The 17,592-nt window shown below is 45.4% G+C and overlaps 1 protein-coding gene across 5 annotated transcripts in view; it reads left to right on the forward strand.

Annotated features, from left to right (window-relative positions):
* Window positions 1–17,592, forward strand: part of LOC127626114 (uncharacterized) — a 77,364-nt gene that overhangs the window by 26,420 nt on the left and 33,352 nt on the right. For 3 of the 5 annotated variants that reach the window (XM_052101888.1, XM_052101716.1, XM_052102044.1), the window contains exon 3: window positions 6,304–6,380. The gene's annotated coding sequence lies outside the window, so the exon portion shown is untranslated. Of the gene's footprint in view, window positions 1–4,243; window positions 4,258–6,303; window positions 6,381–17,592 lie in introns of those variants that run through there. The other 2 variants (XM_052101959.1, XM_052101800.1) reach the window with 2 other exon arrangements.

Below are 17,592 nucleotides of genomic sequence, written 5' to 3' on the forward strand. Positions count from 1 at the left end.
TAAACTTACATATTAAAACTTAAATAAGTGCCATTGCAGATTGATGACATAATTTTGACTTAATTTTGTTTTAAAACAGTTACTTGTGTAGCCTCATATATTTACAACATATATATTTATGGGGCGGCTGTGGCTCAGTTGGTAGAGCGGGTTGGCCACTAATCGCAGGGTTGGTGGTTTGAATCCCGGCCTACACGACTCCACGTGCCGAAGTGTCCTTGGGCAAGACACTGAACCCCAAGTTGCTCCCTATGGCAGGCTAGCAGGTGTGTGAATGGGTGAATGAGTCAACAGTGTAAAGTGCTTTGAATACCGATAAGGTTAAAAAGGCGCTATATAAGTGCAGACAATTTAACCATTTACAACATGCAATAGGGGTTGAATAATTATGAAATGGCTGTATTTTTAAAACAATCCTGTTTTTTAGAAATATTAGGTTATATATTCACACTATGACTTTGAATGTGTCACTCACCTGATACAGATGTAAAGTAAAAAAAAATCTGGCTCTTTGTAAATCCTTACTGTCTTGGGGGTTAAATAATTATGATTGCAATATAGATATTTATTAATGAGCTACTTACATTTATTAACTGGCTGGCTATAGCTAGAAAATAGTGTTTCAACAAACATTCAGTAGACATTCAGTAGCCTGTATATAGATCTCTATTAATGACCTACATACATTATTGTTGAGAACATCAGTTCATTAAAAGGTCATTAATAAAGATCTATATACAGGCTACTGAAAGTCTACTGAATGTTTGTTGAAACACTATTTACTAGCTATAGCAAGCCAGTTGATAATTCACTTATAGTCATTTGAAAATCTGTAGGGGACCATCAAAATAAAGTGTTACCCATAAGGATTAGGCTAATGTTACCATCATGTGATTTTTAGAGCCACAAAGATCTAGTCACCATTCACTTGCATTGTATGAACCTTCAGAGCAGAAATATTCTTTTAATAATCTTCTGCTGAAGTGTTCTGCTGAAGAAAGAAAGTCATACACATCTGGGATGGCATGAGGGTGAGTAAAGGATGAGAGGGTTTAGATTTTTGGGTGAAAATCCCCCATAAAAATTGTAACCAATCTAATTAAAGTACCTAGAAGATAATTTTGACACTAGACAGTGAATACCCCACAACAAAGCCAGAGCACTGGCAAAAATAATGCATACACAAGCGCACACACATGCATAAAGGGAAATTGTGTAAATAATTAATTATTATAAATTGACTGCATGGGATTTGGGGACCTGGTTAGTCACCTTTGCTGGCAAGCTTATAATGAAAAGACTATGCAAGATGCTAGCTAACAGATTGGAGATTAAAATGATAATAAGTTTGCCTAATTTAAGACAGACACTTTTGTGCAAATTTTTACATTTGCTGCTGTGAAATGGAATAATTTTGCAGTGGTCTCTTATTATTTCCAGTGCTGAATATATATTATAATGTATAAATATACACACTGATCAGCCATAACATTAAAACCCCTCGTGCTGCCAAAACAGCCCCAACCCGCTTCTCAGAATAGCATTCAGAGATTATATTCTTCTCATCACAATTGTACAGAGCGGTTTTCTGAGTTAATGTAGACTTTGTCAGCTCAAACCAGTCTGGCCATTCTCTGTTGACCTCTCATCAACAAGACATTTCTGTCCACAGAAATGCCGGTCTCTGGATGTTTTTTGTTTTAGGCACCATTCAGATTAAATTCTAGACTGTTGTGTGTGAAAATCCCAGGAGATCAGCAGTTACAGAAATACTCAAACCAGCACATCTGACACCAACAATCATCCATGCGATTATCTGATCAGCCAATCGTGTGGCAGCAGTGAAGTGCATAGAATCAGTCAGATACAGGTCAGGAGCTTCAATTAATGTTCACATAATTTAATTTACATTTACATTTATTCATTTGGCAGACGCTTTTATCCCAAAAAAAAATTCTAGTGACTGGTTAAGTGCTCTTGGAAAAGATGTGTTTTTAGCTGTTTTTTGAAGATAGAGAGTGAGTCAGCTTCACGGATTGAGTTGTGAAGGTCGTTCCACCAACATGGTATGATGAAACTGAAAGTCCTGGAAAGTGTTTTGGTGCCTCTTTGTTTTGGTACGACAAGGCGACGTTCCTTAGCCGACCGCAGGCTTCTGGTGGGAACGTAGCTCTGCATAAATGTTTTTGGGTATGCTGGAGTAGACCAGTAACTGTTTTGTATGCCAGCATCAGGGCTTTGAATTTAATACGTGCATGAACCGGTAGCCAGTGGAGAGAGACAAAGAGTGGTGTAACATGTGCTCTCTTTGGCTCATTAAAGACCAGACGTGCTGCTGCATTCTGGATCATTTGCAGAGGTCTAATTGCACATGCAGGGATGGCTGCAATGAGACTGTTACAGTAGTCCAGACTAGTTATGACAAGTGACTGAACAAGCAGTTGTTTGGCATGTACAGAGAGGAAAGGTCTTATCTTCCTGATATTGTAGAGTGTAAATCTACATTATCTTGCAGTCTTTAAGATGTGGTCTTGTCATCAATGGTTACCCCTAGATTTATGACCGTTTTGGAACGTGATACTGTAGTTGAACCCAGCTGCACGGTGATGTTGTGTTCAACAGCAGGGTTGGCTGGAAAGACAAGGAGTTCGGTCTTGGCTGGTTTGAGTTGCAGGTGGTGTTCCTTCATCCAGGCCGAGATGTCTCTAGCGGTCACTGTGGTGTCGTTGGGCTGGAAAGACAAGTAGAGTTGCGTCTCATCGGCATAGCAGTGGTAAGAGAAACCATGTGACTGGATGATGGGTCCAAGTGATGTTGTGTATATGGAGCAGAGAAGTGGCCCAAGCACTGACCCCTGAGGTACCCCAGTAAGTAACTGCTGTGGCTTGGATACCTCCCCTCTCCAGGCTACCTCAAAGGACCTATCTGAGAGATAGGAGTTGAACCAGCCAAGAACAGTTCCGGTGATGCCCAGTGTAGAGAGGGTGGAGAGAAGGATCTGATTGTTGACTGTGTCAAAGGCTGCAGAAAGGTCCAGCAGAATCAGAATGGATGATCTGGATTCAGCTTTCGCCTGTCTCAGCAACTCCTTGACAGACAGCAGGGCAGTCTCAGTGGAGTATCCACTTTTGAAGCCTGACTGATTGTCATCCAACAGCTTGTTCTGTGAGAGATAGGCGGAGATCTGATTGAAAACTGCCCTTTCAAGTATTTTTGCCATGAATGGGATGAGAGAGACTGGTCTGTAGTGTTCTATCTGTGTGGGGTTAAGTGCAAGGTTTTTCAGCAGTGGGGTTACTCGAGCCTGCTTAAATGTAGTGGGAAAAGTGCCTGCAAATAGAGATGTGTTAATTATGTGTGTAAGTGCAGGTAGGATGGATGGAGAGATGGCCTGGAGAAGGTGTGATGGAATGGGGTCAAGGGAACAGGTGGTGGGGTGATTAGAGAGGAGTTTAGAGACCTCATTGTACAGGAGGTGGGTGTTTGACAGGGTGCGGTGCTGTGAAAGTATTGCTGATGGCTGTAACCTTATTAGTAAAAAATGTGGCGAAGTGATGTGTCAGGTGGTGGAGGTGGAGGGCAGAGAAGTGTGTTGAATGTTCTAAACAAGCTACGAGGGTCTGTGGTAATGTTGACCATCAGAATGGAGAAAATTTCATTTGATTTAGACCGTGGCATGATTGTTGGTGCCAGATGGGCTGGTATTTCTGTAACATTTGATCTCCTGGGATTTTCACACACAACATCTGTAGAATTTACTCCGATTGGTGCTAAAAACAAAAATGGCATGTGGTTTTAATGTTGTGGCTGATCGGTGTGTCAAAATATAAAGGAAAATGTATTCCAATTTTAACCCCCTTTAAAACTTGATGACTTGACACCTTTAAGTATATCTAAACATCTGAATGTCATTGCATTAGATAAAAATATCAGTGTCCTCTACAAACAAATGAAGCTGAGTTTTCAGAAATTCAGAAGTGATATTTCTTGGAAGAATGTAGTCAGTTCCCCTCGAGTTCACACAGGTGTCAGCAGGGTAAACACACATATAGCAACTATGGACATATTTATATGTAAATAGCTTGTTAATGTTAAATGCACATTTCTGAAAGCATGCACACGTGAGGATGTGTTGTTCCTTTGTTGACTCTTCAAATCTTAGACAGATCATTCAGCTGGGAGGGACTTAGTTCAGCAATAAATAGTACAGCGTTTCTATTCAGATCTACAGTAAGAGATACTCTTCACAGACTGCTGGTAAGAACATTCATAATTATGTTTTAATATACATTTGTGTCTCAAATCTTTTGACATGGCATAATATTCCTTTTTTGGATGACAAAATAGACCATTAAATATAGCCATTGTCAGAGGTGGGTAGTTACGCACAACTTTAATCCATTACATTTACTTTAATATTATAGGTTTAATAGAGGGTACTTTTTACTCAAAATAACCACAGCCAGTGGCGATGCATTTTCAGAAACTTAAACACCCTGTTTCTAGTCTTCGATATTGGGGAATAGAGAGAGTCAGTATCCCACAGTGAGGAGGCAATATAGAAAAACTACTTCTCTGTAGAGAAGCTTTTTGGATTTATTCTTTATAGACACTATCTCAAAATGCTGTAATTGAGGATTTTAACATAAATTATTTTCTTTAAATATTCTCACAATTTTGAAGATTAAATTAGGAGATCTGTATCATAGAACTGTAGATATATGTGCATATGTAGAGGGATGTATATTTGTATGTAATATGGTGGGTGAGGTTTATGTGAATGTATAATGTATGTGTGGGCTATATTCACAGTGTATATGGCAAACTGTGATGCATTTTCTTTGTTTAAAACCATGTTTATTCAAGACTTTGTATCATCTACAACTACCTTGAGAGTTTTGATTGGGTGGAATCATCAACATGAAATTGCGAGCACCTGTGGGAACCATGGGATGTTTGTTTTAAATTGACATCACAAAGTCTGTTGTATTTTTCGGAGGAAGACGAACGTTTATCACATAGTTTTAGATTTAAAAATGTTGGAGCAGTGAACAAGTATGCAAGCTTTCTTCTATTTTGTATTTGACTTTTTACTCCTACTCAAGTAAATTTCTAATGAAAAAAAAAAAGCTTTTACTTTGTTACAATGGACAGCATTCCTTTCGTTACATCACTGCTTTTACTTTAATAAGCTTTAAAAATTGCATAATTTAATGAGAGATATTTGAATGGGACTTTTATGACAGAGTCCAGTTCATTACTGCAGCAGCAAGAGATCAAAACAGACACTTTCTTTCATCAGGCAATGACTTAATTTTACACCAAGACAAGTGAATATTTCAAGATTAGTATTGCAGCTCTAACTTAAGAAAAGTTGTTGTGGTAATTATGATAACTTGAGCATGTCTGTGTTGTGGTAATGGACATTTTCAGGGTGATTCTGTAACTATGGGCTATTATGACATCAGTTTATATGTATTGTGTAGTGGAAATAAAATGCACTAGTTTGTATTCCGGCGTCAATCACCTCAGAGGGTCTAATTACCACAATAAATGCCCAATTTGAAATAAAGAAATTATGACTTAGAGGCAGTGAAATGAAACAGATTTAGCTATTATGATATATAATATAATATTATAATATTTATGAAAAATTATTATGTGTTGAGTGGAAATAAGTTTACATGTAAGAGAGTAGGCCTACGCAAAATAACAAAAAAATGAATTTGTGCAGTTACAACAGACATGTGTATGAAAGAAGTTACAAATTATTGTAAGTCAGATGATGAAGCAGGTAGGAGGCAGGTATTGTTGATGCAATGTAATTTGGTAGATGGATGAAGGAAGGTGTGTGTGTGTGTGTGTGTGTGTGTGGTTCTATAATGGAAAACAATAAACACATTGACAAACAGAACACAAATATACTGTGTGTGTTCTACACAAATTATACAAATGCTAATAATTCAACACTGAAAAGGCTGGAATACAAACAGTCTAATAACAGGTGATTACTGCAGCAATAGTTAACATAGTATATTCTAATAATACCTTGTATAATAAAGGTTGGTCACACTCATAAATGAAATAAGGCTATCATTGAGCAGTCAACATAAACAGAGCTTTACTTTAGCGATGATGAACAGCAAACGATCTTTCTACCCAAGCAATAATAATATAATAATCATGAAGAACTTACAATCTTCAATGACGCACACTAATAACACATGCGAAGAAAGCAACAGCGAGATGTTTGTGGCAGACAGACCATCGATCTTTCATAGCTTGTTTGTCTTTTCTCATCAGTTCACGAGACGAATGTGAAGCTGAGAGAGATCTGAGTGTGAGAATTAGCAGATCACCGAGATTAGCAAGTTTGACAGGTAAGATTCTCTTCGGATTACTATTTTGTGACAGCAAGTTTTCTTTCAGAGGTTTTTTGTTTTGCGCTATGAAAATAACTATTACAAATACAAAGAAAAAAACAAAAACAATGAACAATGAGGGTTACATTATGACAAAGCTTGTTCACTATGATGCTGCGCTGAAGAGCGCTTTAGGGAACACGTCTCAGTTGTGACCAGCTGTGAATATGTATGCAACACGTCAATGAACATTGACTGGTATTTTTAGCCTCTGCCGATGTAATCATTGGACGCACCTGGCGCAGTGCCTATAAATAGATGCGTCACCGGTGTATCATCAGATTTTTCGTCTGAAGAGCCATTCTGTGCTGTGTGCTATCACGAAGCTGTCAAACTTTCTTTCCTCTGTTAGGAGTTAGATTCTGTTAGGCAGTGTGCAGTGAACCGTTCAGAAAAATATTTCTGTCTACCTAAAATGACTGAAAGTCAAGGCAAATGGTGCGTGTTCCCCTGTGTCCGCTCTTTGGCCGTGCGGGACATGCATCAGTTTTGTTTTGTTTGTTTGGGGGAAGAGCATGCTGCAGGGCGGGTGCGAGCATTGTGATCTGCTTTCGGGGAAAATGCTTTGCGCTCACCTCGCTCACTTCCGGGAGTCAACGCCCACACTTCACTCGTGGGGCTCTCACATGGATCTGGCTGAGGAGCGAGAGACGGGTTCGTCCCTTTCGCACGCTCTCTCCCCAGATCCAGCTGGTCCTTCCCGTGATCTCGAAGCATGCTCTGGCGCCTCTTCGGTTCATGAGGGGGACCATGAATCTTTTGGTTCAGCTGATCTCGAGTTATCCACCTCCGAGCATTCCGTGTTTGATAATAAATCAACAGAGGAATTGCTCGACGTGGTTACTCGTGCTGTGGCCAGGCTTAAGATAGACTGGCCACACCAACAAGAGACCCCCAAACGCTCCAAATTGGAGGATCGATTTTTGTCTGGTGGCCGGGATAAGTGAATGCCTCATCAGTCCCTTCCCTTCTTTAATGACCTCCATGACGAGCTTTCTCGTTCATGGAGGAAACCTTATACTTCCCATGTACACGTGCCCTCGACGTCGATATATTCGACTATCGTGGGTGCTGAGGCACGGGGGTATTCGATGATGCCGCTGGTTGAGGAGACACTTGCGGGTTATCTCTCACCGGGCTCGGCATCATCGCAGAAAAGACCCTCCCTCCCCACGAAGCTGTGCAGGACCACCTCCACGCTAGTGGGGAAGGCGTATCAAGCGGCGGGTCAGGCTGGTGCTGCTCTGCACACCATGGTGGTGTTGCAGGCATACCAGGCTGATCTGCTTAAGGACCTGAGTGCAGGTTCCGAGCTCGACGAGGAAGCGTTTTCTGAGCTTCGTCGAGGCACGGACCAATCTCTATGCGTGACCAAACAGACCGCCCATGCTATTGGCCGGTCTATGTCCGCTTTGGTCTGCACGGAAAGATTGCCAATTTTGTCTTCTGGACTTTTTGGAGACGCCATGACTACAGTTATCTCCAGGTTTCAGGAGGCAAAAAGCCATGAGGAAGCATTCGGGCTATTCTTCCCTCGCCGCACTCAGGGGGCCCGGTATTTCTATATGGGCTCTAAGAACAGTAGAAAGAGGCTACAGAATTCAATTCTCTTGCCATCCTCCACGCTTCAACGGCGTGCTCGCCACTTCCGTGAAACCGGAGCATGCATGTCTACTGTGGAAAGAAGTCAAAGTCTCTTGGTCTAAGGGGCCATAGAACGTGTTCCCCTTCCAGAGAAAGAGTCAGGCTATTACAGCAAATAATTCCTGGTCCCCAAGAAGGGTAGGGGGTTGTGTCCGATCTTAGATCCTCGAAGCTTGAACGGCTCAGTCAGGGCGTTCAAGTTCAAGATGCTAACTATCAAGACGGTCGCATCACAAGCCAAACATCCCATTTTGGCTGGTCACGATCGCTCTCATGGATGCATATTTTCTTATAGAAATTCTACCACAGCACAGAAAGATCCTGAGGTTCGCTTTCGGGGGCAAAGCCTTCCAGTATCGGATTCTTCCATTCGGCCTAGCCCTATTTACCTAGCCCTATTTACTATTTACGGGCTTCGTTCCCTTTCTTTGTGGTTCAGACCCCGGTTTCTTACCTTGGGTCCCACTCTAGGTGCGTCTCGTTGTCGCAGGCTGCTAATGACAGACACCTCCCTGATGGGCTGGGTAGCGGCCTTAAGTGGTCGTCCAGCTTAAAGGGAATAGGAGGGTCATCATCTCGGTTGTCACAGTAACTGTCTCGAGTTGATGGCTGTATTTCTGGCCCTGAAATACTTCCTCCTGAGGCTACCATGTCTTGGTGCGGTTGGGCAATACAGCGGTAGTCTCTTACATAAACAATCAGGGGAATCCACGTTCATGTCAGCTGAATTTCTAACATGTCGCATTCTCCTGTCACTCAGGGCGGTTTATATCCCTGGATGCCCGTATATGCGAGCAGATTAACTGTCCAAACAGAAAATACAGATGGGGGAGTGGAAACTCCACCCTAAGGTAGTGGGTGAGATTTTTCCCGGGCAGAAGAGGACCTCTTCGCCACTATGAACAGCGCAATGTCTCCTCTGCTTCTCCCCGAGTCACCCAGCCCCCTTGGGTCTGGACGTAAAGGCACATACGTTACCCGGAATGCGTCTGTATGCATTTCTTTCCCCGGTTTTTCTGCTTCCGGGAGTCTTCGCCAAGGCTCGCCAGCAAGGGTCTTGCCTCCTACTGAGAGCGCCACTCTGGCCGAACAGGCTATGGTTCTCGGAGCTAAATTCTCCCCTCGACGGCTCGCCTCGGTCGATTCCGAACATGAAGTACCTTCTTTCTCAGACACAGGGGACTGTATTTCATCCCCGGCCCGAATTGTGGAACCTTCTCATGCTTGGCCCCAGTTGGGTACCAACTGAGGTACACAGGGCTTTCTCCTGAGGTTATCGAGACCATTTTAAGTGCTAGGGCTCCCTCCATTTGGAAAAAATCTGGGTAGATTTTACAGGGCAGAAGAGGACCTCTTCGCCTCTATGAACATCGCAATGTCTCCTCTACTTCTCCCCGAGTCACTCAGTCCCCCCCTCTGGGGCTGAACACGGTAGCACATACATGGCCCAGAATGCGCCTGTATGCATTTCCCTTTATTAAAAATTCATATTGCAGAACCAGTTAACTGCCAGATCGCTTCAGTTCTGGACTTTCTGCAGGAAGAACCGTCAGCAGGCTTATGCCCCGCCACTCTCAGAGTCTATGTGGCCGCCACTTCGGCTTGCCACACCTTGATGGAAAGAGTGCCCTTCAGAGGCACCCTCTACTTGCTCGCTTCATTCGTGGAGCCATGCGACTGTGGCCTCCTGCTAGGACCATGACCTCTTAGTAGGACTTGTCAATAGTCCTTGAGGGTCTGGTTGAAACCTCCTTTGAACCTCTAGAGTCAGCGTCTGACAGACTTCTGACTCTCAAGATGTTTTTTCTTATGGGGATTATCTCGAGAGAGAATTGGGGACCTACAGGCTCTGTCTGTTTTGCCAGCCTGTTTAGAGTTTGCCCCAGGAATGACCAAAGCAATTTTGCACCCTCATCCTGACTACCTGCCTAAGGTGCCTTTCGCGACCCTACATCAGGTCATGCTCTAAGCCTTCTGCTCCCCGCCATTTGCAACGCCGGAGCAGCAAAGGCTTCCCAGACTGTGCCCAGTCTGTGCCCTTCAGACTTATGTCCACCGCTCTAGCCAGTGGCGTAAGTCAGGGCAACAGCTCCTTGCTATGGGAGCCGCAAGAGCGGCCACCCCCAAGCAGACTATGTTGCCTTGGGTGAGGGATGCTACTGCTCTGACCTTCGTGGCGTGCTGTCAAGCTTCACCAGTAGGTGTCAGGGCTCACTCTACCAGAGGGGTCGCCACCTCTAAAGCCTTGGCTAGAGGTCTCCATCTGCAGCAAGTTTGTGATGCGGCAGGTTGGTCCTCTCCACACACATTGATTCGATTTTTATAGTTTGGATGTTCTTGCCACTCCGGGTTCTTATGTCCTTGAGTCGACATCTCAAGCTCATTTCTGAGGCCTCTCACGCTCTTGTGAGCACACTACACAACCGTAGGGGGTCCGGACAGCCACAGTGCGGCGGCGTGGGTATCCTCATTCCCAAAGCGCTCTTCAGCGCAGCATCATAGTGAAGCTTTTAGTAAAGGGAACGTCTCGAGAGATTCTGCGCTTTTCTGCCGCACTGGGATGCCCCGGGACTGCTCTTCAGACAAAATATCTGATGATGCACCGGTGATGCATCTATTTCAAGTTCAAGTTCATTTAATTTATATAGCACATTTTATAACAGCCACTGACTGACCAAAGTGCTTTACAGAACTACAAAATTAAAAGACACCAACACCATGTGTAGTAGCACATCATAAAACAGTACATCAAGGTTAAGAACACCTTAAAACGGGAGACGCCCAAGCAGTCTCAGAGACTATCAGTAGTAGAAAATAAAAACAGAGAAAACAGTAACAGGTTTAATACTAGTATCATACTCGAAGAAGAGAAATATAAAATAGACAGAAAAAAATATATAAGTATAAATATATCTATAAAAACACCCATACACACACACATACACATACGTATATATATATATATATACATACACACACATATATGTACACATATACACATACATATACACGTATATGCACCTTATTTGTAGGCCAAAGAGAACAAGTGCGTTTTTAAAAGTGACTTAAAAGAAATCACAGAAGGGGCTATCCGAGCGCTCAAGGGCAAATTGTTCCACAACCGAGGCCCAACCACAGAAAAGGCTCGATCCCTCTACGTTTAAGTCTGCATTGAGGGACTTGTAACAGATTTTTTCACCTGATCTCAGACTTCTTGATCAGTGTAAGGTTGAAGCAGTTCAGTTAGGTAGCTAGGCTTGGTTGCATAGAGCTTTGTACACAAATAACAGGATTTTAAACTCAGTTCTGAAATGAATGGGCAACCAGTGAAGAGACCTCAGAATTGGGGTGATGTGGTCACTTTTCCGACCATTTGTGAGGAATCTTGCAGCGCATTTTGCACCAGTTGAAGACGAGCTGTTTATGCTTTTGAGATACCGCAGTAAAGTGAATTGCAGTAATCTACACGTGTGGTGATAAAAGCATGAACAGCCATCTCAAGAGTTTTGTGATTAAGAAAAGGTTTGACTTTTGACAACAGCCGCAGGTGATAAAAACTAGAGCTTATTACAGAAGAGATTTGCTTTTCAAAATTTAAAGACTCATCCAGACAAACGCCCAAGTTCACATACACTTGCAGAACTAAATGCCGCTAGTCTGCCTAGGTCAAAGGTAACAGCCTGGGGATTACCAGTGGACCCGAAAACAATGATCTCTGTTTTGTTTTCATTTAAAAACAAAAAATTTTTATCCAGCCAAAATTTTACTTCATCCAGACAACCTAACAATGATGAAAGGGCAGAGGGATCATTTCTCTTGATTGGAACATACAATTGGGTGTCATCTATTTATAGCCACTGCGCCAGGTGCGTCCAATGATTACATCGGCAGAGGCTATAAATTCCAGTCAATGTTCATTGACGTGTTGCATACATATTAACAGCTGGTCACAACTGAGACATGTTTCCTAAAGTGCTCTTCAGCGCAACATCTCGTTCCGCTTTTTTCAGGGAACAAGGGTTACATATGTAACCCGAGACGTTATCCTAGCTTATAAACATTACACCATAAAATATAGTCTTATGTGCAATAGAATTTTTAGAATTCCTTAATAATTTAAATATTTATCAATATCTTTCTTGAAAATAAAAATGTACACTTATGAAAGTTCAATTTGGCAAGAAAAATAAATCAATTAATTATAAAATTAAAACGAGAAGGGATTTGTGTTGTCAAAAATAGGAGGAGAGCATAAAAAACCATTAGGGCCAGACTTTACTATTAAGTAAGTAGGACACCCCTATCATCTAAAAGTTGACTCACTAAAAGTATATTCTTATCAAATCAATTCTGATTTTTTTTTTTTTTAATAATTGTTATATCTAATATTTTTTTGGTTCCAGATAAAATAACTATGTGGAGAAAAACTATAAAAATATATTAGGGACCAGCATATTAAAGCCTGTTTATTGAAAAGTGGAATGTTTTACAGATAAAAGTTCATATTTGCAAATATAAAGAACTAAATCAGAAGCAGATGAAAAAAAATTATGTCTAAAGCTAAAAAAAAACCCTGATCTTTATTTTTCAGAAATGGAGTTGTGTCATCAGCCAATTGGCTTATTAATATTTATCAATTTGCCACAGAGATACCTTTCAGATAACTATTTTGTATATGGATGGCTAATAATTAGCCTCTCTCTAAATTAAAGCTATGGATATTACCATGTTGTAATTTGATTGACGCATTGGCGTTATTATACAAAGTTTGAATTACATGAATAAAATAACATTTGTAAATCTTCATCACCACTTTCAGGCAGTGGAACGATAGCAGATGAGTCGGAGTCAAAGTTCACTGTAACACAGGCACCAAGATTTAAAGATCCATAGGTTTAGATTTGCGCTTCTTATCTTTTGCCATAATCCAAAAACTCTCCAGAGGGTTCAATCACAGTACTGACGAGAATGATTAAACTGACGACAGAAAGTGAGATGTGTTAACTAACAATAATCCAAATAAAAACAGAATTTCATGTGAACGAACTTCACAAAAATCACAAAATCAAAAACTGCACAGCAACTTTGCCTTTGACAGATACAGCACGTTTTTCTCATAGACAACAGAGAAAAAACTTAATAAGCCTAACACACTTCCAAATACAGAGATAAGTTACAGTTTACCTTTACTGTACAGAACTAGTGATCTAAATTCTTTCTACACTGAAAATACTGTAATTAGACTGAACTAAGAATCAGTACAGAACTTTAAAATGCTGGGAAATATGAAAGGAAGCCATTAATAAAGCATGAAATTTGTTTTATTCAGCATTATATAATTGGTCCTTTTGAATATTGTTTATGTTAATAATTACTAGAAATGTCTAGGTTACGTATGTAACCTCAGTTCCCCGATGGAGGGAACGAGACGTTGTGTCGGAGAAGCGACACTAGGGGTCTCTCTTGAGCGCCGATATATGCCTCTGACTTATGAAAAAAGGCCAATGAGAGTTGGCAGCCGGTATTTGCATGTCCCGCCCCCGGACATACGGGTATTTAAGCGGCGCAAATACGGGAGTTCATTCAGGATTTTTCTGAGGAGCCGGAAATGGTCCAGCGTCATGGCGGGGAGGACACAACGTCTCGTTCCCTCCATCGGGGAACTGAGGTTACATATGTAACCTAGACGTTCCCCTTCTGTCGCTCTCTCCACGTTGTGTCGGAGAAGCGACACTAGGGGTCCCACTTTAATCATGCCATGCGCTGAGCCGTGTACGTGAGCTGCTGATACAGAAGCGGGCAGGGGTTCCTCCTATGCCAACGCACCAACTGTATCCGGCTGCACGTACCCTTCCCCAATGCCCCATTGAGACATCAGGATCCTTCTGGTTACCCTAAGAGGGGAACAAGGTGATGCTTGCCAATCTGGGAACGGGCCAGCCTGGCTGGGCCTCTTTTCTCTCTATGTTTCTCGCATAGAGCAATCACGGCCGGGGCCCTTACACGTATTAGGGAAGGGGGTCTACCCAGTTTCCTAGTCTGCAGGGGAGGTAAAGGTGGTGAACACATCACATGGCCGGCTTAGGGCCTATGTGGGAAGTCTGGCACGGTGGTAGATCCAGCCTCGGAGAGGGGGGAGTTGCTACAGCACGGCGACCGAGGCAGCTGGAACTGCCTAAGGGAGAAACGGGGGTCCGCTCGTGAGGGGACAGTACCGTGAAATACACACAGGGGGAGTCCGCGTAGGAGGCCTAATACCTGTGGAGCACCTATTCCAGTACAGGGTAGGATGAGTACCCGTAGTGGACTGGGTCAGCGAGTTCCTCCACTGAACCGCGGACCCAAAGGGCTGGGGAGGAATCAACCAGGGGCCCGAGGAGTGGGGCGCCCTGGGAAGAAGGCACACTGTTTTACCTTGCTGTTAGGAAAAGGGCGCTAGGCGCAAGCGATTCACCCGGCCAGTTTGTCAACGTGTTACCGAGTTCTACGGGCTCGGACCTGAGAAAACACGAGACGCAACCGACTCAACGCGGAGATTGTAATATCTCGCGAAGGTGTTGGGTGTTGCCCACGCAACACGTACTGGACACAGCAACGAAAGGGCTGGGTCTGCCTCCTTCCGGGGTAGCGCTTGCAGGTTCACTACCTGATCTCTGAAGGGAGTGGTAGGAACCTTGGGCACGTTGCCCGGTCGAGGTCTTAGGATCACAGACGTGTCTCCCGGACCGAACTCCAGGCAAGTGTCGCTGACAGAGAACGCTTGCAGGTCCCCGACCCTCTTGATGGAGGCGAGCGCGATCAGCAGGGCCGTCTTAAGGGAGAGGGCCCTAAGTCCAACTGATTCAAGCGGCTCGAAGGGAGGTCTCTGGAGGCCCGTAAGGGCCACTGAGAGATCCCAGGAGGGAACTAGGCCTGGCCGGGAGGGATTCAACCTCCGGGCGCCTCTCAGGAACCTGATGATTAGGTCGTGCTTACCCAGAGCCGTCTACAGTATCGTGGTGAGCCGCGATGGCGGCGACATACACTTTGAGGGTGGAATGGGACAGCCTCCCATCCAACCTTTCCTGTAGGAACAGAAGCACAGATCTAATCGCGCACCTCTGCGGGTCTTCAGCTCGGGAAGAACACCAATTTGCGAACAGGCGCCACTTTAGGGCGTAAAGGTGCCTGGTAGAAGGGGCTCTGGCTTGGTTGATTGTGTCCACAACAGTAGCCGGTAAGCTGGCAAGCTCTTCCGCATCCCGTCCAGGGACCAGACGTGGAGGTTACAGAGGTCTGGGTGCGGGTGCCAGAGCATGCCCCGTCCCTGAGAGAGGAGGTCCTTTCTCAGGGGGATTCGCCAGGGAGGAGCTGTCACGAGAAGCGTGAGGTCTGAGACCCAAGTCCGAGTGGGCCAGTAGGGGGCCACTAAGATGACTTGCTCCTCGTCCTCCATGACCTTGCACAGCACCTGTGCAAGAAGGCTAACTGGGGGAAATGCGTACTTGTGCAGCCCCGTGGGCCAGCTGTGTGCCACCGCATCTGCCCCGAGGGGAGCCTCTGTTAGGGCGTACCAGAGTGGGCAATGGGAGGTTTCCTGGGAGGCAAACAGGTCTACCTGGGCCTTGCCAAACCGTTCCCAAATCAGCTGGACCGACTGGGGTTGAAGCCTCCACTCTCCACTCGGCAGGCATTGTCGTGACAGCGCGTCCGCTATGACATTGAGCTTGCCGGGGATGTGAGTGGCATGCAGTGAATTGAGTCGCTGCTGACTCCACAGGAGGAGACGGCGGGCGAGTTGTGACATGTGGTGGGAGCGTACGCCGCCTTGGCTATTTATGTACGCTACCACAGCGGTGCTGTCTGACCTGACTAGGACATGTTTGTCCCGAACTAATGGAAGGAACTTCCTGAGGGCAAAGAAGACAGTCAACAACTCCAGGCAGTTGATGTGCCAGCGCAGCGGGGCCCCTTTCCATCGGCCCGCTGCTGCGTGCCCGTTGTACACGGCACCCCACCCTGACCTGGAGGTGTCGGTCGTGACCAGGACGCGTCGGGACACCTGCTGCAAGGGGACTCCTGCCCGTAAGAAGCAGAGGTCTGTCCAGGGTCTGAGTGTCTGGAGGCAGGCGGGGGTGATCTTTGCCCGGTGCGTGTCGAGATGCCATGCTCGTCTCGGGACTCGAGTCTGGAGCCAGTGCTGGAGTGGTCTCATATGCATCAACCCCAGCGGCGCGACCGCCGCGGAGGATGCCATATGCCCCAGGAGCCTTTGGAAGAGTTTCAAAGGGACCAATGCACCTGGCTTGAAGGAAGCGAGGCATTCCAGCACCGACTGAGCACGTTCGTTGGTGAGACGTGCTGTCATTGAGACTGAGTCTAACTCCAAACCGAGAAAAGAGATGCTCTGAACCGGGGTGAGCTTGCTCTTTTCCCAGTTGACCTGAAGCCCCAAACGGCTGAGGTGCCTGAGCACCTGGTCTCTGTGTGCGCATAGTAACTCTCGCGAGTGTGCCAGGATAAGCCAGTCGTCGAGGTAGTTGAGTATGCGGATGCCGGCTACTCGGAGCGGGGCAAGGGCTGCCTCTGCGACTTTCGTGAAGACGCGAGGGGACAGAGACAGGCCGAAGGGGAGGACTTTGTACTGATACGCCCGGCCGTCGAACGGGGAAGGGTCGGTGTCGAGGCAAAATTGAGACGTGAAAGTACGCGTCCCTCAGGTCTACCACTGCGAACCAATCTAGATGCCAAACGCCAGCCAGAAATTTTCTCTGCGTGAGCATTCTGAATGGGAGTTTTAACAAGGCCCGATTGAAAACTCGTAGGTCCAAGATTGGTCGTAAGCCGCCGCCTTTCTTGGGTACAATGAAGTAAGGGCTGTAGAAACCCTTTCTCATTTCTTTTGGAGGAACAGGCTCTATCGCGCCTTTGAGTAAAAGGGTCACGATCTCCGTGTGCAGGGAACTGGCATGCTCACCGTGTACTGCGGAAAAGTGGACGCCCACGAAGGGGGGCGGAGGCCTGGCAAACTGAATGGCGTAACCGAGTCGAATGGTCCAGTGCAGCCAGTGTGACGTGTTGGCGAAAACCACGCTTCCCAACTCCGTGCTAGGGGCACCAAAGGGACGAGTATTTTGGACGTACCCGGCGGGGCCTCGCAGCGGGGCGGAACAGGTAATGCAGCGTCGGGTGGCGTCGGCGCGGCCCGAGGCTCGGGTGCTGAGAATAGACTCAAAGCACTTACCTTGCTCCGCACGCCCGGCAGGGGGCGGGTTCGTGACTGAGGAGGAGGTCCGATGCTGGCGTCCTCTGGTCTCGTCTGAACCGGCCGGCCGGGGGACAGTCGTGGGGCTGAGGGTGGGGCTACCGCGTCCAGTGTACCGGGACTGTCGAGATCTGAAAGCAGATTGCCGTGAGAACGGCATTTGCGGGCCAGGTGACCCAGAGACAAAGGAAATAGCTCTTTTATTGAGAATGTGGGTACCACAGCCCCTGTTAGGGGGTGTGGCAAATGAAAAAACATAGGATTCTCCACCCAGCCCTCCAC

This window comes from Xyrauchen texanus, chromosome 1 (genome assembly GCF_025860055.1).
Source record: "Xyrauchen texanus isolate HMW12.3.18 chromosome 1, RBS_HiC_50CHRs, whole genome shotgun sequence".
Classification (NCBI taxonomy): domain Eukaryota; kingdom Metazoa; phylum Chordata; class Actinopteri; order Cypriniformes; family Catostomidae; genus Xyrauchen; species Xyrauchen texanus.